Genomic DNA, 27323 nt, shown 5'->3' on the forward strand with positions numbered 1-27323 from the left:
TAGAATAGAGGCTCAGTGCTTGAAGAATGTCATGTTCGAGTGACAAATCGATTAATTGTAAACAATTATGTGTGAAATATAGAGGTTGTGTTTATACTTTTGCCTAAAAGTGTTGTAATGCCTCCTGTGCGGCCGTTTATGTATTCATATAACTTGAAAGTTAGCAGTCATTGGCTTTAGCCCCCACGCATATAGTGCGGGGTTGTTCAAAAAAAATATACGTAATCACACTTGATCCAACGTCTTGGTCCATTAAGGAGGTGATCGCACGTCGAACCAGGCAACCAGACTATATAGCTGTAACACTTTCACTTAGCCATAGGAGTTTAATGGTGGGGCTACTAAGTAGCCCCTAGTACATCCGCGTTCATCCGTATAGGGGCGTGTGTGTTCGTGACCGGGAAACAGTCCTTCATTAATGTGGAGGAATCCTATAGATTCCGATGAGTCTTCGAGTGGTTGACCAGTCTCTCGATGTATCATGACAGTCAGTTTTCGGCTTTCTCTATTGAGGTGCTCATCCGGAATAAGCAGGGCACAATCGCAGTAGTTCTCCTTTGGTCTCCTTAGCGGATAGAACGGAACGTAAGGTAGCAAACCCAGGAGCCGGGCAAACCCAACATTTGACCAAAGACATGATTCAGAGTTGATGCATATAAGGCCAAACTCGCGACGCCGAACACTCCCGAAGGTATTCGGACTTTATAACATATATTGGGCTGAGCAACGCCCTTGATTATGAACCCTGTATTTCCAGGTACGTGCATTGATCTGTCATGGCGAAATGCCTATTATGCCAGTATCCGCTGTGGGTGTATTGAATACCCACGGGATGTCAAGCAACAAAAGACAGTAAAGAAGGTTTACACAAGGGCTTAATCTAAAGAGAAACCTTTGAGCGGGGCCCTGCTGCACGTTTGCGCCTTTGTCTCCGTTGTGCCGTATCCTGGAAGGGTGTCGCACGAATAGTTTTTGTAAAAACGAAAACTCATAAAAAGGAGTAAGCGTGCGAGAAGTTGGTTATTCTCGATGGATGTTAGAAATACGAGATATTTGCCTATTAATGAGGCAAGCCGAATTGTGGGCTTTATTACATATTTGCAGCCCCTGCTATCATTTATGGGGATATATGTATAGCACCCAGCTCGGGTTTATCTGGGTTGTTGTTGAAGATGGTGCATTGGACTCGTCTAACTGTGTCCGTGGTCTTGACGACCGATCATGCATTCTGGTGGGAGAGGCCGCTTAATGTCCGGCTACAATTGCCACCGCATACTGCTCTTTGTTTCCGCTAACAGTTATGACGCCATGTGGACCGGGCATCTTAATTTTAAGGCAGGCGTAATTCGGTATTGTGTTAAAGCAAGCGAAGTCCATTCTTCCGAGTAATGCATGATTACCGCTGCTGAAGGGAGCGATGTCGAGGAGTAGTTCCTCGCTTCTACAGTTGTCGGGACAACTGAATGTCACCTCTAATACGAGGGAGCCCCAGCAGTGGGCCTCAACGCCTGGTATCACTCCGTTAAAAGTGGTGCTACTTTGGCTTATTCTGGATGGGTCTATCCCCAACTTGCAGACGGTGTCCCGATATATCAGATTAAGACTACTGCCGCCGTCCATTAGGACTCGAGTGAGATGGTATCCATTAATTATTGGGTCGAGCACCAAGGTAACCGATCCTCCATGTCGGATACTGGCCAGGTGGCCCCTGTGATCAAAAGTGATCTGGCAGGTCGACCAGGGGTTGAATTTGGGGGCAACGAACTATATGTGAGTTGCGTGGACCATGTTTACCGTTTTGACTTCTAGTGGGAATTTTTTCTGTCCCCCCGTGTTCGGCTGGCGAGGCTCATCCTCATCTTCACCTAGCGTTTCCCTTCCCTTGTGTTTGGCGTTTAACTTGCTGGCCTGCTTGAAGACCCAACATTCTCTGTGAGTATGATATGCAGGTTTTTCGGAGGTGCCATGGATTTGGCACAATCTGTCCAGGACTTTATTCAGGCCAGATGGTCCCTCTTTACTGCCCTTAAATGGCCTCTTTCCGTGACCGAGTCGAGAGCCCCTGAATCCTGCGTTGACCGGCGTGTTGTTCGGACTATCATCATTGTTTCGACGCTTGTGCTTAGTGCACCGTGGCTTCCCGTTGCCATCTCGAATTTCGGATGTGCCTGGGTCACTGGTGCCTCTATGGGCCAACCAGCTGTCTTCGCCCGCACAAAAGCGGGTCATAAGGCTTGTTAAGGCCGCCATCGTCCTTGGCTTTTCTTGGCCGAGGTGTCTGGCAAGCCACTCGTCCCGGATACTATGTTTGAAGGCCGCTAAGGCTTCGGCATCCGGACAGTCAACAATTTGATTCTTCTTAGTGAGAAATCTGCTCCAAAGCTTACGGGCTGACTCTCCGGGCTGTTGTATTATGTGACTTAAATCGTCTGCATCCGGAGGTCGGACATAGGTCCCTTGAAAATTGGCCCTGAAAGTATCCTCAAGTTCCTCCCAACTTCCAATTGAGTTTTCGCGGAGGCTCTTCAGCCAATGCCAAGCTTGTCCTTTCAACTTGAGGGGAAGGTATTTGATCGCGTGGAGGTCATCCCCACGAGCCATGTGTATGTGAAGGATAAAATCCTCAATCCAGACCCCAAGGTCTGTCGTTCCGTCGTATGCCTCTATGTTCACGGGTTTGAATCCCTATGGAAATTCATGATCCAGCACCTCATCGGTGAAGCACAGAGGGTGCACAGCCCCTCTGTATCTGGACATGTCGCGGCATGCTGTCAGCTGTTGTTGCGCTCGGTGTTAATCCCGAACTGGTATTCGGTCAGTATGATCATTGTGGTTACCATAATCCCGTGTTGAAGCATGTCCTCTGGATCCGTAGATGGACCTGGCCGCAGCGGCCTTTTTGTCCAAGAGCTCACGTAAATCGTGTGCGGTATCAGTGGCTGCTCTATCGCGGCCATGAAGGGGTTGGTCTAGCCGAATGGCCGTATTGTTCTTTGGCGGAATGGGCGTTGCGGCCTCATCGTCAAATTCGGGCAGCAGCGTGCCTTTTGGGTAGCTTTTTGTGTGGCGATCATCGCCACATTTTCCTTCAGTGTCTAGCACCTTATTCCATCTTCGGTTGAGCATATCCTGCGCGGCTTTAAGCCTTTGCTTCTACTTCTTTAGGCTCCTCGCCGTGGCCATAAGCCTTCTGCGGAGGCTATCTTGTTCCAAGCGTTTTTCCGGGATGATAAATGCATCGTCAACTGGACTGTCCTCCCCTCCGTGGGCAGTTTGATGACTTCGGCCCTCGGGATCCCTGTGATCGGGCGTTTGTTCGGTGTGGCCTGGCTCTTCTTGCTCCATTGCTGGGTTCATATTGTTGCCTTCGGAGTCAACCGGAGTGTCATTTTTCCTTGCACTGTTATCGCTATTTTTACTGTGACTAGACTTAGAGCGGCACCTGCTTCGTCGTTTTTGTTTTTGTCCAAGGGGTTTATCCTCCGTTGTGTCCTTTTTGTCACCGTTGTCTTCCTTAGGCGTGTCCACCATGTAGATGTCATATGATGAAGTGGCGGTCCAGCACCCCGTGGGCGGTGGTTTCGGATCGTCCCCTGCGTCGACATCCATACCGTCGATGTCGTCGGAGTCGAAATCAAGCATGTTTATTAGGTCATCGACAATAGCTATGAAGTGGGTGGTGGGTGGGAGGCAATATTCTTCGTCATCCGTGTCCCACTCGGGCCAGACATAGTTCGGCCAAGAGTCTTCTGTCAAAGAGAGAGACTTTCATGAATTAAGTGCTTCGCCCAAGGGGGAGTGCTGAAAGATATCCGCAGAGGTGAACTCCATTACTCGAGCCCAATCGGACTCGATGGGTCCGAGCGCGCGCGGTTCAGAACCCATATTCGGACACAAGTCCAGGGGTCCGATGATGCAGATCTCCTTAATGGCGGAGTCTGTGTTCGGCTCTACCGTCGAAGCGTATGCAGCCTCCATGGTGGGGTCCATCCACCCGTCCTTGGATGATGCGATCTGCCCCGGATTAAGGTCCGGAGCCGTAGCAGGGGCAATATCCCGAATACTGTCCGACAACAGATTTAAGTCGTGCTCGTCGTGACTGTCTGGCGCTCTTGACGTAGGCCCGAATCCATCGAAGATCAAGTCTCCGTGGATATCGGTCGTGTAATTCAAGTTTCCGAACCTGACCTGATGGCCAGGGGCGTAGCTCTCGATCAGCTCCAGATGGCCAAGCGAGTTGGCCCGCAGTGCGAAGCCGCCGAACACAAACATTTGTCCGGGGAGAAGAGTCTCACCCTGGACTGCGTTGTTGAAGGTTGGGGGAGCCATCGAGCCTTACAGCGATGACACAGGGGAACTCTCAATGAAAGCACTAATGCCGGTGTCAAAACCGGCGGATCTCGGGTAGGGGGTCCCGAACTGTGTGTCTAAGGCTAATGGTAACAGGACACTGGGGACACAATGTTTTACCCAGGTTCGGGCCCTCTTGATGGAGGTAATACCCTACTTCCTGCTTGATTGATCTTGATGATATGAGTACTACAAGAGTTGATCTACCACGAGATCATAGAGGCTAAACCCTAGAAGCTAGCCTATGGTATGATTGTTGTTCTTGTCCTACGGACTAAACCCTTCGGTTTATATAGACACCGGAGGGGGCTAGGGTTACACAGAGTCGGTTACAGAGAAGGAGATCTATCATCCGAATTGCCAAGCTTGCCTTCCACGCAAAGGAGAGTCCCATCCGGACACGGGACGAAGTCTTCAATCTTGTATCTTCATAGTCCAACAGTCCGGCAAAAGTACATAGTCCGGCTGTCCGGATACCCCCTTATCCAGGAATCCCTCAGCCCGCCATGATGGGATGGCTTTTTTCAGGCGCGCTCTGATGGATACTCGCTGGGGGAAGATGGTGTGATTTGGATCTGAGGATCCCCGTCTCTTTAATAGACGATTTACTAACATGGTCAGGGTGGTAGATGTAAAAATGCCCCGACTTCTCGCATTCGCTCGACACATGGAGACTGCCAGTATTAGGGTACAGAATCCAAGGAGTACAGAATCTCGACATGGGAAGCCATACACTTCTCGTTACAACAGGTACTCAGGGATTTTGGAGAAGAACCCGCCTTGCAATGTCGAAGACAATCTGCGCGCCAGACTAATCGTCATTGAAGTCTGGTTCAGGGGCAACTGAGGGAGTCCTGGATTAGGGGGTCCTTGGACGGCCGAACTATATACTTTGGCCGGACTGTTGGACTATGAATATACAAGATTGAAGACTTCGTCCCCTGTCCGGGTGGGACTCTCCTTTGCATGGAAGGCAAGCTTGGCAATTCGGATATGTAGATTTCCTTCTCTATAACCGACTCTGTGTAACCCTAGCCCCCTCCGGTGTCTATATAAACCAGAGGGTTTAGTCTGTAGGACAACAACAATCATAACCATAGGCTAGCTTCTAGGGTTTAGCCTCTACGATCTCGTGGTAGATCAACTCTTGTAATACTCATATCATCATGATCAATCAAGCAGGAAGTAGGGTATTACCTCCATCGAGAGGGCCCGAACCTGGGTAAACATTGTGTCCCCCGCCTCCTGCTACCATTAGCCTTAGACGCACAGTTCGGGACCCCCTACCCGAGATCCGTCGGTTTTGACACCGACAAAGTGTGTGAAAACGATTTGGTAAAGGTAGTAGTGAGAGGCCATGTAGGTGTACATGGTGGGTTGTCTCATTCAAGCCGTCCTTAGGAACTCAGTTATGTGTTTGTGCTCAATGAACAGTTGCTAGCACACATTGGATTCTGGTAACTCGACCCCTCTTGACTTATTAATCAGCCCGATCTCTGTCCAGGAGTTGCAACTAGTTTATGGTGTTTGTAGGTAGTGCTAGTAGTCTACCAAGTGGCACCCGGTACAGGTGGGCTTAGGACAGACTAGGTGCAGTGGCACAGTGTACCAAGTGGCACCCGGATGGTGGGCTTGGGAATCCTGCTCACATTGTTTGGGGCCGTGAGCGACACCCCGGCCGGATCTCCTTGCGGATGGAACCCGAATAGGTGATAAACCTGGACTAGAGACTTGTGTGGTTAGTGAGGTCGTGGCCAACACCCTCGCCAGGCTTCTGCTTGAAGGTTGCCGAGATACATGACATGTACATGGCGGTAAGTGGTGAGAGCGTGTGTGAAGAAGTACACCCCTGCAGGGTTAATATGATCTATTCGAATAGCCGCGTCCGCGGTAAAGGACCTCTGGGTTGCCGATACAGTTCATAGACAAGTGAAAGTGGATACTCTAAAACACACAAGATAACCATGAGTGCTATGGATGGCGTTCTCGTAGGGAGACGGGAGCGGATCCATAGTGGTGTATTGATATGGTGAATATGTGGACTCGTGTGCGCCATCTCAAAAGAGTAACTTGCAGTCGTAGTTCAGGATAGCCATCGAGTCAAAGCTGGCTTGCTGCAGTTAAACCCCACCATCCCCTTTGTTGATAATGATGCATATGTAGTTAGTTCTGATGTAAGTCTTGCTGGGTACATTTGTACTCACGTTTGCTTAATTTATGTTTTTGTAGAGAGACTTCAGTCTCACTAGTAGTTCTGCATGGACTCCGACGTTTAGCTTGTTACCTCAGCTGCGATCTTGTGCCCTCGGCAGGATCTGGTAGATAGTCAGGCTTCTCAGCCTTTTTCATTTGTAGATGTCTGTACTCAGACATGTTAAGCTTTCGCATGTGCTTTTGACTTGTATGCTCTGATTGTTGGGTCATGAGACCCATGTTTGTAATATCTCGCTCCTCAGAGCCTATTGAATAAATACTTTGAGTCGTAGAGTTACATTGTGATGCCATGTTGTATTTGCACATATCTAGCATATTGTGTGTATGATTTCAAATGCTTGGTATGTGGGGGATCCGACAACCTAGTCGTTTATTCTTGGTAGCCTCTCTTATGGGGAAATGTCTCCTAGTGCTTCCACAGAGCCATGGTAGCTTGCTACTGCTCCGGAACACTTAGGCTGGCCGGCATGTGTCCTTCTTTGTTCATGTGTCTGTCCCTAAGGGGAAATGTCACGCGGTGTCTACTGGATCCCTGTTAGACTACTACAGCTCGGATTCTCCGGAGTCCTATTAGCCCAGCTGCTACAGCCCGGATTCACTCGCTGATGACCGACACGTTCGTTGCTGGGTCATGTATGCCTGTCCCTGTAAGTTAGTGCCACTTTGGGTTTACGACTAGTCGTGTCAGCCCGGGTTCTTTAACATACGGATGCTAGCGACACTATCATATATGTGAGCCAAAAGGTGCAAACGGTCCCGGGCCAGGTAAGGTGGCACCCGTGGGAATACCGTGCGTGAGGCTGCAAAGTGATATGATGTGTTACATGCTAGATCGGTGTGACTTAGGATCGGGGTCCTGACAGCTTTGGTATCAGAGCCTGACTGCCTGTAGGATTACCAAGCCAAACTGGTCGAAGTTTGAGTCTAGAAATTCTTTAGTTATGTAAGGGAATTGATTGTGGATGGGAACGTAAGGCTCTTTTTACTCCTTATACCTTTTGCCCTTCTGATCTGAGTCATTCTATCTTTCCTATGGGGTTAAGAAACTAGGCCTTCTCTTCTTTCTATCAGGATCACGTGTTACTAATCCGTAAACTTATAGGATTGATGGTTCTAAGCCTCAGTTCAGTTTCTACTATCTCCGTGTATTGACAGTTGATGTCAGAACCTTGCTATTATGATGATCGAGTGGTTATGCCACCACTTTACAAGATGTCTCAACCCTTTTCAAACATTTACAGCCGTTATGTTGTCCGAGTCATCCCAGGTTTCTTAATAGTCTGATGCATTTGTAAATCCCTTCCTCATGTTTCCGATTTCTCTCTGGGCCAGGTTGACCACACAAATCGGCGAGTTGAGGTACTCTGCTGCCTTGACATATATGTTGGAGTTATTTTTATGACCCTAGGTGTCTTAGGGAACCACCTAGTAGTTTAGCATGTTTAGTGTCCCAGTGTGATGATTCTGGCCATCATTCTCGAAAGCATCCCGTGATGTCATTTAGTTAGTAGGCATTCTACTCCTGGGTTCTTGAACCTGAGATTCGCCCTACTTACTTCATGTTGGCTGTGTTTGCTAGTTCCTTTAGGTTATTAGTAACCTTTGCATTAGTTCTCGGGGTCCGTGTTATCTCCTTCTTTCAAATACCATGAACTGCTTATGGTAGAAGTTCTTAAACCAAAAGATCACAACAAGAGTGCTCTTGATGAGTACCTTTCTGCAAGGGTTATCCGGAAGAAATGATGAGCTTCGTTCGACATACTAATCTATGCATCCACAACTCAGAAAATTGTATGTTCTTTTGAGTTGTCCCTCTTTAGTTGTTTCTTGCCCCTCGTCTATCAATGTCAATCAGGAGTGATTATGCATTCGTGTTATTGATGCCTTTTATCTCTATGGTCCGACAAGACATTCTATTCCGGAATTACTAGAAGAAACAAACTCCAGTACCTCTTCAATATCCAGGATTGGGTCAAAGCAGTTGTATTCCGTAGATCAAAATGCCAATCCAGATTTTGGTCTGTTCTACCCTGAGGTGTTACCCTCTTTACGTTAGAATCGTCATGAGAATCGCACTATCTCTTATGAATTGCCATCATTGTTCATCCCTCGGTTTCCGTGTCATTGTAACCGAAATGCCGACAAGTGAATCATGATGTGTGAAATCTATACTCCTAGCAACTCCGTTGCTTGATAGTTAAATGGACAATAATCTCACTCGTAGCGTGTTGGTTGTTTAATCATCACCCTAAGGTTGATCATGCTACCTAGTCCATATTTTCGGTGCTCTCTCCGATCAATGAGTTAGGATTGTGTCAATCCCTCACTCTTTTGATCATATTGTCTTGTCTCGAAAGCAAGATTGTTCTCAAGCTTAGTAACATATAGGTGGTTCGTGATGCTCTGAATATCTTCTCGAAAGTATTACCAGGTTGTCGCCTGACCGCTATGTTGAGCTTGTGATCAAGTTGGTTTATTCCTGTAAACCACCCTTCCCCAAGAATCTATGTTGGATACCCCTGAGCTAGTTGGTTAAGCTAAACAACAACTTGGAGAGTTGGAAGATGAAAGCTTGTCTGACTTAGTTCATTTTAAGGGATATCTTGTATGTGTGTTGAAGAAAGATGATATCTTTATCGATTGATTCTCGTGATTAGTTGTTGTATCTATTGTCTTGTCAAAACTTTGATTTGAGTCTGGGCTATCATCAAATCAAATCAGAATGAACGATATTCGTAATGTTGTCTTACTCATGATTGATCCCTCGAGCATACACCATTATATCTTTTGGGTCTGACCAATGATATCATCTTGTTCACCTAATTATGGAAATCCATTTTCATGGAAATCTCGATGATTTGTTGTTGAGCCCATCAACATCATTTTATCTTCTCCATGATTCATGTTGAACATCCATCTAGTATTGGAAACTTTTGTAAGCAATGCCTTCGTGTTCCATATGTGAGGTATATGTTCAGATGAAATAAGAGACTTCCTCTAATTCATGTGCATTTGATAAAGTTGCCGCCGTGGATCTGAGAAAGATTGTTTTTGCTTTCTATGGAATCGTCCCAAGTTGGTCATGCAGATGTGCGAAGTACTCTATGGTTTGGTAGGTAGGCTGCCTCCATTCTATATGGGTTTCCTAGCACACCAAGCCACTAATTGATTTGTTCAAGGGAAAAGGAGTTGTTGTGCGAATACTAGTTCATGCACAAGATCCTAATATCCTCAATGATGGTTCCCTACCAGAACTCAGTAGTGTTTCGTTGTAAGACTACCATGCGGTCATGCTTGTCTGGGACAGCGTGTTCATATGTGTGTAGCAGAACCAGCTCATGTTTTGGAGCTTGCTATCGCAGTTCATTCCCCGAGAATCTCGCAACGTCATCTTGTCGATTTGTGTTGCAAACTTTAATTTTTCTTTCTAAACGTGATGAGTCTGGAATATCCTGACACCAACCAGATCTGTATCTCAGGCAGGTATGATGGTTGGAACGTGTCCCAAGAATTATAATATTGGTCTCTTTGTAACCCGATAAAGTGGATGTATTGGCCAACACACCCAGCCGGTAGACCTATGATTGTAGTATCTTGATTGAAGAAGTTGGCCACCACCCCATAAGGATTTCGTAGGATTTACTCCCTAGTTGTCCCTTATGGATTTTTGTATTTCCAAAGTCCGACCTTTTACTTGATGTTCTAGATGTCAAACCTTACCTATGAATGGGATATGCTAGTGCATCAAGGAGAACATTAGAAGCGGAGTGCTAAATGTCTCTCGGTCGATCATCCAGATTTTGTTTCCTAAGGTGAAACTTGAGAAGGTGTTATCTTCCTTTGCATCTGCATCTTCCACCATTATTCATCATGGTAGTATATTGTGTTTCCAGGGTCCTTGTCACGGATATTGGTAAAACCTTGACGAATATGGAAATGCTCAAGTTCTTGAAAGCACGCACAAGCACTAGGTGTTATCATCGGCACTAACTGGGATTGCTCTCAGCTTCCTCGGTTATGCTATGACCATTCCAACAGTGGAATCACTCACTACTGTTGAGTTTCTCCCCAGTTACTAGAATCATTCCCAACATTTGTATTTGTTCCCAGCTTGCATCGCCATTGTGCCACCCTACCATGGACTACCCTTCTCAGTAATTACTGATCAGGATCATTTCCAAGTGGTCCTACCATGGGTCCCATCCATTTCTGATGTTAAACAAAAATCATCCATTGCGTTATCCTCAACAAGGTAGTCCGCATCATCCATACTAGCCCGAGTATGCCATTCTACCGAACTCCTCCAAACGATCACTCGAGATGTGCTTACGCTGGTATAGAGAGTCTCAATGATCTCTATATCAAAAGTAATTCTTTTTGCCACTTAAGGTAATAATTCTACGAGTCACCTCCTCCAAGATGTCTCGTTATGGTATCATGGCAACTCAACTCCTCTCTATGTTGACAACGGTTCACCACCTTCTTAAGTGTGGAATTGTTGCCTACCTAGTGAACCTTCGTCATCTATTTCACTCCATCCCTTCAGATGTATGCTTCGTGTGTCACGCCCAAGATGCGACCCTATCCTAAAGGAACTCGAACGTCCCACCAAGGATAGAAGCGCATCTTGAAGACGCTTTTGCAAGGTGGATATCATTACATCAAACCATTACATAATAGTTGGGGATACATACATAAGGCACAAACGCCCCAAGAATACATCAACGTCATAAAGAGCAACATCCAACTACGGATGAAACACAAATAGAAGCTCAAACGACATCCACCCTGCTAGCCCACGCTGCCGACCTGGAACCTAACCCCTGATCAAAGAAGAAGCAGAAGAAGAACTCGAAAACAAGCAAGCATCGCTCTCGCGTCACGATCATCGCATAACCTGTACCTGCAACTGTTGTTGTAGTAATCTATGAGCCACGAGGACTCAGCAATCCCATTACCATGGGTATCAAGACTAGCAAAGCTCAATGGGTAAGGAAGGGGTAAAGTGGTGAGGTTGCAATAGCGACTAAGCAAGTATGGTGGCTAACATACGCAAATAAGAGCGAGAAGAGAAGAAACGGAATGGTCGTGGAGCTAGCAACGATCAAGAAGTGATCTTGAACTCCTACTTGCGTCAAACATAACCGAAAAACCGTGTTGACTTCCCGGACTCCGCCGAGAAGAGACCATCATGGCTACACACGTGGTTGATGCATTTTAATTAAGTCAAGTGTCAAGTTATCTACAACCGGACATTAACAAATTCCCATTTGCCACATAACCGCGGGCACGGCCCTTGAAAGTTTATACCCTGCAGGGGCGTCCCAACTTAGCCCATCACAAGCTCTCACGCTCAACGAAGGATATTCCTTCTCCCAGGAAGACCCGATCAGTCTCGGAATCCCGGTTTACAAGACATTTCGACAATGGTCAAACAAGACAAGCAAAGCCGCCCGATGTGCCGACAAATCCCGATAGGAGCTGCACCTATCTCGTTCCCAGGGCACACCGGATGAGCCAGACGTCGGGTTGGCATAGACCCTGTGTCGTTGTCAAAACCGGCGGATCTCGGGTAGGGGGTCCCGAACTGTGCGTCTAGGTGGATGGTAACAGGAGACAAGGGACACAATGTTTTTACCCAGGTTCGGGCCCTCTCGATGGAGGGAAAACCCTACTCCTGCTTGATTAATATTGATGATATGGGTAGTACAACAGTAGATCTACCACGAGATCAGAGAGGCTAAACCCTAGAAGCTAGCCTATGGTATGATTGTTGTTCGTCCTACGGACTAAAGCCCTCCGGTTTATATAGACACCGGAGAGAGCTAGGGTTACACAGAGTCGGTTACAATGGGAGGATATCTACATATCCGTATAGCCAAGCTTGCCTTCCACGCCAAGGAAAGTCCCATCCGGACATGGGACGAAGTCTTCAATCTTATATCTTCATAGTCCAGGAGTCCGGCCGAAGGTTATAGTCCGGCTATCCGGACACCCCCTAATCCGGGACTCCCTCAGTAGCCCCTGAACCAGGCTTCAATGACGACGAGTCCGGCACACAAATCGTCTTCGGCATTGCAAGGCGGGTTCCTCCTCCAAATACTTCATAGAAGATTTTGAACATGAGGATAGTGTCCGGCTCTGCAAAATAAGTTCCACATACAATCGTAGAGAGAATAATATTTGCACAAATCTAATCTGCTGACGTATTCCGTAGTGTGACATCACGCCACAGCCAAGACTTTATTTGAATCGTTTTACTACCTCACCTCAACATGTTTAGCGAGGCGGTTTCCTTGGCACGTCTTGTCAAAGCAGAGATCGTGTCCCCTTGTCCCGGGATTCTCATCAACATGGGCGTGGGTAACCCAACCGTGCCATTGATTATGGCGCTTGGGAGATAAGCGAGTTTTACCAGGCTGGTGGGGACGCATAGCTTCATCCGCCCATATAAGGGGATAAGGATCCACTCTTTCCATTTACGCCTTCTTCCTCCTTTGCTTATCCATCTCCGCGCACTGGACCTCTAGCGCCCAAGTCCGCACATCTTGCCTCAACCTTCCCCAGCCATGTCCGGAGGGGGAGGCAAGTGGATGGTCTCCTCCGTCACGGAGGGACACATCAAAAAGCTGCGGAAAACCGGATACTTGTCCAGCGACATCGCACATCGGCTCCCCGACAAGGGGAAGCTTATCCCCACCCCCAGGCCCCATGAGAGGGTGGTGTTCCTCACCCATTTCCTCCGCGGACTAGGTTTTCCACTTCACCCATTTGTCCGGGGGCTCATGCTCTACTACGGCCTGGACTTTCACGATCTGGCCCCGAATTTCATCCTCAACATCTCGGCGTTCATCGTCGTGTGCGAGGCCTTCCTCTGCATCCGGCCCCACTTTGGCTTGTGGCTGAGGACCTTCAATGTCAAGCCAAAGGTTGTGGGCGGCCGCCAGGCGGAGTGCGGAAGTGCCATGGTGGGCAGGATGCCCAACGTTATATGGCTCGAGGGCTCCTTCGTGGAGACCATAAAGGGGTGGCAATCGGGGTGGTTCTACATCACCGAGTCGCGTGACCCTAAATGGGTGGCAATCGGGGTGGTTCTACATCACCGAGCCAAGTGACCCTAAATGGGTGGCGGCCCCCGAATTCCGATCTGGCTTCCCTACACGGCTTACCTCTTGGAAAGAGACGGGCCTGACATGGGGTAATTCGGAAGAGCTGACCGGACTCCAAACCTGCGTCCAAACCCTGGTGAACAAGAAGCTCAAGCTTGTCAACGTAGTCCAGGTTATGCTCATCCGCCGGATCTTCCCGTGCCAACAACAGGCCTTCAACCTATGGGAGTTTGATCCGGCACAACACCAGACCTTGAGCAGGCTCTTCGAACACTACGTACGAAGATGCCTGGAAGGTGCTTTTCAAGGGCGCCGAGGCTCCCGCATCCTCTACCGAAGATCGCGGATTCAGCTTGCAGCGTCAAGCCAGCGAGGTAAGCTATTTACCCTTTACAGGACACTCATTTTTCATAGTTTGACTCTATGCGGGATCTAATCTCCCTTACCTTTGACAGGCCTCGCAGAAGACGTCCGGGCAGGTTGACTATCCGGCTCCCTTGCCAGAAGACCCAGCGGACGCCCGATTGACGGGGCTGCTGGTTCCGGCACCTCACGTGGTGCTAGAGAAGAAGGCCAAGAAGAAAGCCACAGGAATTCGAAAGAGTTCCCGGCGCCAGGTATTATCGGACTCATCGTCCGATGACTCTAAGGCGGACTCCTCCCGTGAAGATGAGGAGGAGGAAAAAGAGGCCTCCCCCCAACAGGGGGAGAGAAGAAAAGGAAGGCTGCCCCAACTGGGGAGGCCAGAGGGTCCAAGAAGGGAAGGACCCTTCCTCCGAACTTCTCCACCAACGCCGACGACGGCGAAGAGGAGTGGCCACCAAGGGATAAGCCCCCCGGCGACATCGTAAGTATCCGAATACCAGAATAACTCATGGCCTTTCGTTTGTCATATAGAGTCTCCTGACGCCGAGTACAACCCTGCAGCCCACCCAAGGACGGGCTCGACACTTCAACGAGTGTCTCCCTGGCTCCGTCGGACGTGAATAGTACTTCACTTCCGGCCGCCTCCTCTCCACGCGCTGTGGACGACGCTAAGGCGGGGTCCCAAAAGGGGCCCAGCCAGGAGGAGGAGGTCCCGGAGTTGCCGCAAGGCAACCTCCCAGACTCCGGGCATAAGGGGGATCAGACCCCAAAGGGCTCTAAGTCGGGCCCTGGGCCGGACTCCACACCGGAACCTTCAGTTGTACCGGAGTCCGGCAGGTGACCCCTTTGTAAGAAGGGCGAGACAGTGACATTGGTGACCTCTGTCCAACCGGAGGCACCGGATAATTTCTTGGAGGCGCTTAACGGCGCCTCCATCGACGAGGGGCACCGCACTGTTATGAGTGTGGTGATCCAGAAAGTTCAGTCCGCCAAGAGCGGGCTGACCGAAGCCCGTGCCAACCTTCTAACATGCTTTGAGGTATGTATTTAAGATATGTAAAAATATTACCGCATAGACATTAGCCCCTGATGCTCAGTTTGGTGTTCTGAAAGAAAAGTTGAACTGAGGATCTAAAAAGATGTACGCAGGAGTCTAACATAGGTATGTCAATAGGGGGAATGCAGGCTGCGCTGCTGACCTCTGCCGCACTGACTGCGGAGGTCGATGCATTGAAGCAGAGCTTCGAGCAGTCCGAGAACAAACTCGGCCTTGCCAAAAAGCGGCTCGAGGACAAGGAAGGTAAGTTGTACCTTATGGAAGTATATAAAAGATGTGGTTGCAAAAAATAGCAGGAATAATGTGAGAATTGCAAGGGCCACGAACGAGGTGGCGACCCTGAAGGAAGTGGTGTCCAAGGCCGAAGGCAATGTGGCCGCGGAGTGCACTGAGCGAGAGAAGCAGGAGGCGTGGGTGGCGGAGGTGCGGCAAGAGCTCCAAGCTCTCGTGGAAAAACACGAGAGTTTGGAGCGTGACTCAAAGACTCAAGAGTCCGAGCTCGCCTTGGCTCTTGAGAGCGCCAAAGACGCTAAGGCCGAAGCCCAAAAAGCCCTCCAGGAAATTGAGGCGATGAAGAAGATAGCGGCGGGTAAGGCATTCTTCATGCAAAGCAAACACGTGAAAGTGAATTACTTGTTACTTACCCGAATCCGGAGCTCTCTAGGAGCATTCACAGATCTGCCCCGCAGTGTGTCTGACGTTGCCGCATTCTACCGGGCCGAGGAGGGGAGCTCGACGGAGAAGGTGTTCTGGTCTCAGTATGCTGAGGCCGGACACCCGGTGCCCTTGAGCGACCAGCTGAAGCAGCTGGTCGAGCTCCATAAGGTGGCCGAACAGGCCATGAAGGGCCTCATAGTTCAGCTGTGGCCTAAGGAAGCCATTCCTGGGAGCTAATTCGGGCTGGTGAGGCGGCTGGTCGATGCCTGTCCATGGATTGAAGTCGTCAAGCGCTCCGTCTGTATCGAAGGCGCCCATAGGGCCCTTGCCCGTGCTAAAGTGCACTCGGGCAAGATGGATGCTGAGAAGCTTGTGACGGACGCTCCACCGCTGGGCAAGGAGAATCGCACGCCCAAGATGTATTATGCGGGCGTCCTGAAGGGTGCCCGCCTTATAGCGGGTGAATGCTCCAAAGATGTAATTTTTGAGTAAACTCGCATTTGTTATCATGTACGCTTGAAAACTAGTTCATATGCACTAAGCAACGCTTGTGAATTTAAAATATTACCTTCTATGCGGTCGTTTATTAATTTTGAGAGATGGCGAGTCGTCGGCTTCTGCCCCCGTGCCGCAAGTGCTGGGGTGTTCGGGATAAACTTGAGCGCTCTTTTTCCCATTCTTGGGTCCTTCGAGGGAGGCGCTCAACGCAACGAACAAGGCAACCAGACTATAATGCTTGAACACTCTCACTTAGCCATAGAATTCTATAATTTTAAATTTCGGCGAAGCCCCTAGTATTCAGAAGACCGAATTCGGGGCGCTATCCACGCCTGGGCCGGACAAAGTCGGCTCCTCGCTCTAAGCGGCATAAGTCTTTAGGGACTCGAAAACCTCTCAAACAGCGATCGGCTCTCGCCCTATCATGACGGTCAGTTTTAGGTTTCTCCACTGCGGTGCTCAACCCAGCTCAACCGGGGCACAATCGCAGTGGTTCTCCCAGCACTACCTTAGCCGATATAACGGAACGTAAGGTACCAAAACATGGGAGCCAGGCAAACCCAACTATTGACCCAAGACATGATTCGGAGCCGATGCATATAATGCTATAAGTTTGAGGTGCCGCACTTGTGAAAGTGTTCAGACTTATCACACCATATTTTGGGGTACTTAAGCCCCTGGTGTATTTGGCCGTACCAAAGCGTACGGATTCAACATGTCATAAGTGAACATATATAAGTTAAAAAAAGGAATGCAATAATAGACAAAAGCTATGCATTGTTTTTTTAAAGGGCTGCGGGTAAAAGCAGAACGATACAAATAGTGCGATAAGCAAGGGACGGGACTATTTGACATGTCCTCCTCCAGAAGCAAGCTGCGGGATGATATGTAAAACAGGTATACTGCTCATTATAGAGACCACCTGGACACTCGACATAGCTTTCTGCTTCCCCGACCGTTGCATCGTGTGTTCGGTGATTCTACTACCGGACAGGGCTTCTTGATAAAGGAGTCCTAAAAGTAAGAAAAAAAGAATTACATAATCAGGAGCCCCTGGTGCGGTTGAGCCGCATTCTGGGCCTGCCGTGGTCGTGCCCCTCCCTCTATGCCCATGGTATTTCCAGAACGTAATTATGTACGCGTAGTACTGGTTTCGCAATTTCACGAGGGCTGGGGTTGGGGCCGCATTGCTATGCGTGCTCGGGACGTGCCGGGCGGTCTTGTTGTAGGTTACTCCGGGCGCGCTTGATGGTGTCCGGACGTTTAATAGCCGGACTCGAGAATTGTATTGAGAGGCTGCTTTGTATTTCCACTGCGAGAGCCGCCGTATGCTCCTCCATTCAGAGAGAGCGTTCGGTGTTTCCTTTGACCGTAATGACTCCTCGAGGGCCTGGCATCTTGAGCTTGAGATATGCGTAGTGCGGCACCACATTGAACTTTGCAAATGCAGTTCATCTGAATAGTGCGTGATAGCCGCTGAAAAACGGGACTATGTCGAAGATTAACTCCTCGCTTCGGAAGTTATCTGGAGATCCGAAGACCACTTCAAGTGTAACTGAGCCTGTACAATTGGCCTCTACACCTGGTATGACGCCTTTAAAGGTCGTCTTTGTGGGTTTAATCCTTGAGGGGTCTATGCCCATTTTGCACACTGTATCCTGATAAAGCAGGTTCAGGATGTTGCCGCCGTCCATCAGGACTCTAGTGAGGTGAAATCCGTCAACGATTGGGTCTAGAACCAATGCGGCGAATCCGCCATGACGGATGCTAGTGGGGTGGTCCCTTCGATCAAAAGTGATCGGGTAAGAGGACCACGGGTTGAACTTTGGGGCGACTGGCACCATCGCATATACGTCCCTTAGTGCACGCTTTCGCTCCCTTTTGGGTATGTGGGTTGCGTATATCATGTTCACCGTCCGCACTTGTAGGGGGAAGCCCTTCTGTCCTCTATTGTTCAGCGGCCAGGGTTCCTCCTCGTCGTCGCTATGCAGCCCCTTGTCATTGTTTTCGGCATGTAACTTGCCTGCCTGCTTGAACACCCGACAATCCCTGTTGGTGTGTGTCGGTGTCAAAACCAGCGGATCTTGGGTAGGGGGTCCCGAACTGTGCGTCTAGGCGGATAGTAACAGGAGACAAGGGACACGATGTTTTACCCAGATTCGGGCCCTCTTGATGGAGGTAAAACCCTACGTCCTGCTTGATTAATATTGATGATGTGGGTATTACAAGAGTAGATCTACCACGAGATCAAGGAGGCTAAACCCTAGAAGCTAGCCTATGGTATGATTGTTGTTCTGTCCTATGGACTAAAACCATCTGGTTTATATAGACACCGGAGAGGGCTAGGGTTACACAGAGTCAGTTACAATGGTAGGAGATCTACATATCCGTATCGCCAAGCTTGCCTTCCACGCCAAGGAAAGTCCCATCCGGACACGGGACAAAGTCTTCAATCTTGTATCTTCATAGTCTTGGAGTCCGGCCGATGATGATAGTTCGGCTATCCGGACACCCCCTAGTCCAGGACTCCCTCAGTAGCCCCTGAACCAGGCTTCAATGACGACGAGTCCGGCGCGCATATTGTCTTCGGCATTGCAAGGCGGGTTCCTCCTCCGAATAATTTATAGAAGATTGTGAACACCAGGATAGTGTCCGGCTCTGCAAAATAAATTCCACATTCCACCGTAGAGAGAATAATATTTACACAAGTTCAATCTGCTGACGTATTTCGTGGCGTGACGTCACACCACAACCAAGCCTTTACTTGAATCGTTTTTATTATACCACCTCAGCGCGTTTAGCGAAGCGGTTTCCTTGGCACGTCTTGTCGAAGCAGAGATCGTGTTCCCCTTATCCCGGGATTCTCATCAATACGGACGTGGGTAACCCAACCGCGCCCGTTGCCACGCCCCCTCCATCGAAGGCGAGTTCCAAACGGTCACGGGGACGGCTCTTGGTATTCTCCCTCTTTATAATGAGACCAAGGCCCGTTCCTTTTCTTCAATCCTCAATCGAATCCGCCCCTCGCCCCGAGTTCCAACACCCAGGGCTCCAGATTCGGGCACTTCGAACCTTCGACAATGTCCGGCTCCGACCTACAGGGCCGGTGGATGCCCTCCTCCGTCACGGAAGAGGACGTGCTAAAGCTGAGAGACGCCAGGTACTTAACCTACGAGATTTCGCATAGGTTGCCTGCCCAAGGGCAAGTCATTCCTACTCCTGAGCCTGGCGAGAGTGTCGTGTTCGTGTCTCACCTCCGTCGGGGTTTAGGCTTCCCGATGGATCCCTTCGTGAGGGGGCTACTGTTTTACTATGGGCTGGAATTCCACGACTTGGCTCCGGAGTCTATCCTCCACATCTCATCATTTATTGTCGTCTGCGAAGCCTTCCTCCGCACTACCCCTCACTTCGGTTTGTGGCTCAAAACCTTCAATGTGGAGCCGAAGATGATTGAGGGGCGTCAGGCAGAGTGCGGCGGGGCGGTTATAAGCAAGAGGGCCGATGCTCCATGGCCCGAGGGCTCCTTTCAGGAGGAGCTCAGCTTGTGGCAACAGGAGTGGTTCTATATCACCGCTCCCAGGGGCAGCAGGCAGAGGCCGCCGCCCGCCTTTCGCTCGGGCCCTCCACAACGGCTGACGTCGTGGGTCAACAAAGGGTTTGACTGGGGGCCGTCCAAGGACGTACCCCTATTGCAGGGCCGGATTCGAGACCTCCAAGAAAGGGAGATCACTCTGGTCGTAGTGACGCAGGTTATGCTGATTCGGCGTCTTCTGCCCTGCAAGCGTCGCCCCCTCCGCCTGTGGGAATTCAATCCGGAGGGACCACGAGCTCTCCAACACTTCATGGGCACAAAACCCGTGGAGATGTACAAACTGTTCTTCGGATCACAAGAAATGTGTCCGGACTTGACCGAGGACGCTGGCCTAAGCTGCAATCGCCCGGATACTCAAGTAAGTAGCCCTGTGTCCGGACATATCATCCATTTATTTATCATGGATTTGCCTTTTAACCGGCTATCCCTTGAACAGGAGTGGATAGCGCAAGCAAAACTGATACGGTGTCCGGCCCCCCTCCCTGAGACCACGCCGGATCCCGTGTTAATCAAAATGTTGGAGGTAGCGCCTTCGGAGGAGGGCGAAGGGGGGAACAGGGAAACTACCACCTCTGTTAAGGAGGCTCTCAGTAAGGGGGGAATCAAGAATCCCTCCCTCCAGGGGGAGAAGAGGACCGCTTCCGAAAACCCGGAGGCCAAAGCCTCGAAGCGGGGAAAGAAATCTGCACCGGAAGGTCCTGTGCCGGGAGGAGTCCCGGCCGCACAGTCTCCCCAAAGGAATCAGCCCTCCAGCGAGCCGTAAGTAGAAAAAAGGGAAGTTTTATAATAAGGGACATCCCTATTTTATTTCTAAGGATAACCGAAGTTTTTACCTTGTAGTTCGGATCTCAGCCCTTCTCAGCAGAGCTCATCCTCGGGGGACCTTCGTCCGGAGATGATGGAGAGCGAAACGCCTCCATTTGCCGCCCCGTCAGGCGGGGCGGACGACCCTGAGGTGTCGTCACGGAGGGTCTCCCCGAGTCCGGCGGGGCCGGGGAGTTCGGCACCCACTGGAGTACGGCCGGTGGAGCTGCAGGGTTTGCTCGAGAGGGCGTCTCTCTCAGAAGATCACCGCGCATTAATGAGTACGGTGATTGAAAGGATCTCATCCGCCGAGAGCGGGTTGCATGAGGCCGTCGGAAGTTTACTGACGGGGTTTGAGGTACGCAAAAAATGACATACCTTTTGACAGTTTTGCACATAGAGTGCGCCCTGTATAGATAGTAGCCCCTGAGACTCGGTATGTTGTCGAAAGCGACAGCGTGCCGAGGATCATAATCTCAGTTACAAAATGTCGCCTTTCCTATGCAGGTGGCGGAACGTTCGGTGGCCAGCCGGACTGATAGAGTTGCCGAGCTGAAGCGGCAACTCGACGTTGCGGATGCGGACATCGCGCTGGTCAATAAACGACTTGACGAGTCGCAAGGTAGGTGGTTTTTCCGCGGTCACCTGGTAAGGGAGCTGATGCCCACTCCTTACAACATGTATGCTTGATGCAGATGGTGCCGCTGCTGTGGAAGACCTTCGGGCGGAGCTTGCTCGAGCCAAGGACCAAGCCAGAAAAAGTGATGCGGCTGCCTCGAAGGCAGCGGAGGAGCTAAAAGCCGAAAAGGCTGCTCACTGCCGAAGCAGGGAGGAAATGGCCGTAATGGCCGTGAAATTAAAAGATGCTACCGACCGCTATGAGGTTCTTGAAAGAGAACGCCAAGCGGAGCAGGAGGGCCTGAAGAAGGCCACCGCCGAAGCCAAGGATGCCCGTTCTGCAATGCGGGCTATGAAGGAGGAACTGCGTCAGGCCGGAGACATTGCGTCTGGAAAGATCTTTCTGTTGCGTAGGAAGTTCACGGACCCGAAGTATGCTCAGTTGGGCCAGTTCTGGGGTGCGGAGGATCCTTATCTGGATTTGGCGGCGAGTGCGGCGGACGCAGTTGTGCATTTCCGAAGTCAGAAGGATCATGAAATGGAAGAGCTTTTTTGGTCTCAATTCCATAGTCCGGAGCGTCCACTTCCGTTGACCGATCGGTTGGCTGAGTGGGCTGAGATGAATAGATTGTCCGGACTTGCCATGATGGATGTGGTGGCTCATCTGTGGCCGGAAAGGCCCAAGCCAAAGAGTTATTTTGGCTTATTGCAGCAATTCCTTGGGGCGGTGCCGCATATCAAGGCGATGAAGCGGTCGGCATGCATAGAGGGTGCGCGGATGGCTCTTGCCCGTGTTAAGACATACTGGGCGGATATGAATGCCACCGATGTTGCATCCCGGGGTTCGGACGAGAGTCGATTACCCGCCGAGAACTATTTTGAGGAAGTCCTGCAGGGCGCTCGTTTAATAGAGTCGCAGTGCTCGAAAAATGTCATGTTCAAATGACATATATGATTTGTGAGATCATATTTATAATGTAACGACTTTTTATACTTGTGCGTTCAAGTATTGAAGTATCTCCTGTGCGGCCGTTAATATATATGTATTTATAACCTGAAAGATGGCAGTCTTTGGCTTCAGCCCCCACGCACATGGTGCGGGGGTGTTTGCAAAAAAGCGCATTTTCACACTTAATCCAACGTCTTGGTCCTTTGAAGGAGGTGATAGCATAGCAAACTAGGCAACCGGACTATAATGCTTTATCACTTTCACTTAGCCATAGGAGCTCGATGGTGGGGCTACTATATAGCCCCTAGAGGCACCGCGCTCTCCGAACTCGGGGCGCGTGTGTGCCTGACCGGGAAGCGGTCCTTCGTCAAAGCGGAGGAATTCTAAACATTCCAGTAGTCGATCGAGTGGTTGACCAGTCTCTCGCTATATCATGACAGTCAGTTTTCGGCTTTCTCTACTGAGGTGCTCGCCCGGCCGAACCGGGGCACAATCGCAGTAGTTCTCCTGGTGCCGCGTTAGCCGATGGAGCGGAACGTAAGGCAGCAAAACACAGGAGCCGGGCAAACCCAACATTTGACCAAAGACATGATTCGGAGCTGATGCATATAAGGCCTAACTCGAGACGCCGAACACTCCCTAAGGTATTCGGACTTTATGATAACGGGCAGAACGATGCCCTATGCCCCTAGTGTCCAGGTACAGGCGAGAACTTCTGACGCGGCCGATGCTAAAACGCCAGCCTCCACCTCGGTTATGGTAGGAAACCGGGGGATGAGTATCAACAAGAGACAGTAAGAAAGGTTTATGCAGGGTCTTAATCTGAAAAGAATCCTTGCAACGGGTCCCTGCTCCACGTCTGCGCCTGTTTCTCCGTTGTGTTGTATCCTGGATGGGTGTAGCACGTGGTTCATCTGTAAAAGAGAAGAACTTAGTTTGGAAAAAATATCATGCAAAAAATGTATTTAAAACAGAGTATGATTTGGAAGATGAATAAGATTGAGCTTTATTGGCTCTTATTGTTTATACGTGCAGCCCCTTGTAAAGAGGTATGCGGCTGGGAAGCCCCTTGTTTATTTATGCCGGACTCGCCTAACCGTGTCCGAGGTCTAAATGACCTGTTTTTAGGGGCTTTGATCAGCAAGGTTGGATTAGTGTGTGGCTGTCAAGGCAGTCTCATGTTTTCCGTGGTCGAGGAACACTCGGAGTTACCCTTTAGTGAGATTATGTCGCGTGGACTGGGCATTTTGGGTGTAAGAGACGCGTAATGCGGTATCGCATTAAAGCGGGCGAAAGCTTCGTGTCCCAGTAGTGCTTGATGGCTACTTTTGAATGGGGCGATATGGAAGATTAGCTTTTCGCGACGGAAGTTGTCGGATGAACTGAACACAACCTTTAGTAGTACGGAGCCTGTACAATTGGCATAAAGGCCTGGCGTCACTCCTTTGAGGGAAGTGTTGATATGGCGAATTTTGGTAGGGTCTATCCCCATTCTGCGGATGGTGTCCTGGTATAGCAGGTTTATATCGCTGCCGCCATCCATTAGGACTTGTGTGAATTATAGTCCGTCGATTATGGGATCCAATATCAAAGCAGTCCCTCCTACGTTTCGAATGTTCCTGGAGTAATCCTGATGGTCGAAAGTAATTGGGTTTGACATCCAATTTCGGGGCTCCGCTTGGGTGGATCGTGTGGCGCGTGTTTTAGTAGTTGCCGCACTGTTTATCACATGAAGTGAGTTCACTGTTTTGACTTCTAGTGGGAAAGTCTTCTGTTTTCCGGCCTGCTAATTGTGGGGTTCGTCATCATCTTCGCTTGGTGTGTCGAGCCCCTTGTGTTCGGTGTTCAGTCGACCGGACTGCTTGAAGACCCAACAATCTCTGTGGGTATGGTTTGCAGGCCTCCCGGGGGTACTGTGGATTTGACATATCCTATCCAAGATTTTGTTTAGGTTGGATAGCTCGTCACTGTTGTCCTTATGGGGCAGTGTTTTGTTATTCGGCCGAGAGCTTTTGAACCCGACGTTGACCGTCGTGCTATTTGGGCCGTTTTCCTTATTCTGGCGCTGATCTTTTCTGCGTCGTGATTTCCCATTTCCATCCCTGACCTCTGATGTACTCGGGTCGCTGGTGCTGCATCTTGCTAGCCAGCTATCTTCCCCCGCGCAAAAGCGGGTCATGAGGCTTGTTAGCGCGGCCATTGTTCTTGGTTTTTCCTGGCCGAGGTGTCTGGCGAGCCATTCGTCTCGGACATTATGTTTAAAGGCTGCTAAGGCTTCGGCGTCCGAACAGTCCACTATTTGGTTCTTTTTGGTGAGGAACCTATTCCAGAATTTGCGTGCTGACTCCCCGGGCTGTTGAGCTATGTGACTTAAATCATCTGCATCCGGAGGGCGGACATAAGTTCCCTGAAAATTTGCTCAAAATGCATCCTCAAGCTCTTCCCAACTTCCGACGGTATTTTCTGGGAGGCTTTTGAACCAATGCCGAGCTGGCCCTTTGAGCTTGAGGGGTAGGTATTTTATGGCGTGGAGATCGTCTCCTCTAGCCATATGTATGTGTAGGATATAATCCTCAATCCAGACTCTGGGGTCTGTTGTTCCGTCATATGCCTCTATGTTTACGGGCTTGAATCCCGCTGGAAATTCATGATCCAGTACCTCATCGGTGAAACATAGTGGGTGTGCGGCGCCCCTGTATTTAGGTGTGCCGTTATCTTTGAACACTCGGCGGGTTGTGTTGCTTCCTGGAGTCTTTTTTTTGGCCCATAGATGGACCTGACTGGGCCATCCTTTTTGCGAGGATCCTTATGTGGATCGTGTGCCGGATTTGTGCGGCGCCTCTTGCCGCTCTTAGCCTGTCATCTGGTCATCTATCCTGCCAGGCGGCCTCTTTCTTTTTTGACTATGGGGGCTCTACGGCCTCCTCGTCAAATTCGGGCAACAGCTTGCGCTTCGGGTAGCTCTTTGCTTGGTGACTATCGCCGTATTTATGTGCGGTTTTGATTACTTTGCTCCATCTTATTCTGAGTACGTCCTCCGCCGTTTTGAGCTTCCGCTTTTTCTTCTTCAAACTTCTTGCAGTGGCGACGAGCCTTCTGTGAAGGTTCTTATGCTCGAGTGATGTGTCCTGCGTGAGATCGTCTGGACTATTGTTTTCGCCGGGAATGGGTTGCTCGTCCAATTCATCCTGTTTGGCTGGTTGCTTGGTGGCATGTTCGTCGTCCACTGGTTCTCCCTGCTCTATGGCTGGGTCAGTATGGGTGCCATTGTTATCGAGGCGGGACTTCGGACGGCGCTTGCGTCGCTGTTTTGGTTGTTTTCCGGGGGAATTATCCTTTGCCACGTCCCGTTGTTCCTCATTATCGCTTCCTTTTGGTGTATCCACCATGTATACGTCGTGGGTTGAGGTGGCTTCCAGTGCCCAGTAGGCGCTGGTTCTTGGTCGTCTCCGGCATCGTCGTCCATACCGTCGATGTCTTCGGAGTCGAAGTCTAGCATGTCGGTTAAATCGTCGACAGTGGCTATTAAGTGGGTGGTGGGTGGGAATTGATTTTCTTCGTCGTCCGCATCCCCACCGTCCTGACCGCAGTCCGGCCAAGGCTCTCCTGATAACGAGAGATACTTTAGCGAATTCAGGATGTCGCCGAAAGGTGAGTGTTGAAAGATGTCCGCAGCAGTGAACTCCATTGTCGGCGCCCAATCGGATTCGATTGGAGGGGGCGCGGGAGGTTTGGAGTCTGGCAAGGAGTCCGGCACCTCGGAGTCACGAGCTTCACAAGGGACAAGGTCGGTATTCGGCTCCATCGCCGTAGAGGTTGCAGCCCTCGAGGCGGTGTCTAGCCACCCGTCCTCGATCTGCGCAGCCGGCTCCGCATTGAGGGTCAGAGCGGACTCGTGTGCGGCCTCCAGGGCACTGTCTGGCGGCAGAGCTAAATCATACCCATCGTGACAGCGCGGCACGCTCGGCTGTGGTTCGAATCCATCGAAGATCAAGTCTCCGCGGATGTCAGCCGTGAAGTTCGGACTTCCAGATCTGACCTGATGGCCAGGGGCGTAGCTTTTGATCTGCTCCAGATGGCCAAGCGAGTTGGCCCGCAGTGCAAAGCCGCTGAATACGAAGATATGTCCGGGGAGAAAAGTCTCACCCTGTACTGCGTCGTTGATGATCGAAGGAGCCATCGAGCCTATTGGTGACGACACAGAGGAACTCTCAATGAAAGCACCAATGTCGGTGTCAAAACCGGCGGATCTCGGGTAGGGGGTCCCGAACTGTGCCTCTAGGTGGATGGTAACAGGAGACAAGGGACATGATGTTTTACCCAGGTTCGGTCCCACTTGATGGAGGTAAAACCCTACGTCCTGCTTGATTAATATTGATGATGTGGGTATTACTAGAGTAGATCTACCACGAGATCAAGGAGGCTAAACCCTAGAAGCTATCCTATGGTATGATTGTTGTTCTGTCCTATGGACTAAAACCATCCGGTTTATATAGACACCGGAGAGGGCTAGGGTTACACAGAGTCGGTTACAATGGTAGGAGATCTACATATCCGTATCGCCAAGCTTGCCTTCCACGCCAATGAAAGTCCCATCCGGACACGGGACGAAGTCTTCAATCTTGTATCTTCATAGTCTTGGAGTCCGGTCGATGATGATAGTTCGCCTATCCGGACACCCCCTAGTCCAGGACTCCCTCAGTGTAGTTGGCTGGTTTTGCGGGGGTGCCGTGTATCTGGCACGAGCGATCGAGTATTCGGTCCAAATTGGACGGGCCCGGAGTATTTCTTTTGAATGGATTTTTCCGCTGACCGTGTTTAGAGCCTCCGAATCCGGCATTGACTGTCGTATCTTCAGCATTATCACCGTTAATGCGGCGCTTGTGCTTGTTGCGATGCGACCTGCCATTGCTGTCCTTGGTACCCGAATTACCAGGGCTCTTGGTCATGTTGTTACTACGAGCTAGCCAGCTGTCTTCTCCCGCGCAAAAGCGGGTCATGAGTATTGTGAGGGCTGCCATGGATTTCGGCTTGTCCTGTCCTAGGTGTCGGGCGAGCCACTCGTCGCGGATGTTATGTTTGAAGGCTGCAAGGGCCTCTGCATCCGGA

The sequence above is a fragment of the Triticum aestivum genome, chromosome 4B, assembly GCF_018294505.1.
Source record: "Triticum aestivum cultivar Chinese Spring chromosome 4B, IWGSC CS RefSeq v2.1, whole genome shotgun sequence".
Lineage (NCBI taxonomy): Eukaryota > Viridiplantae > Streptophyta > Magnoliopsida > Poales > Poaceae > Triticum > Triticum aestivum.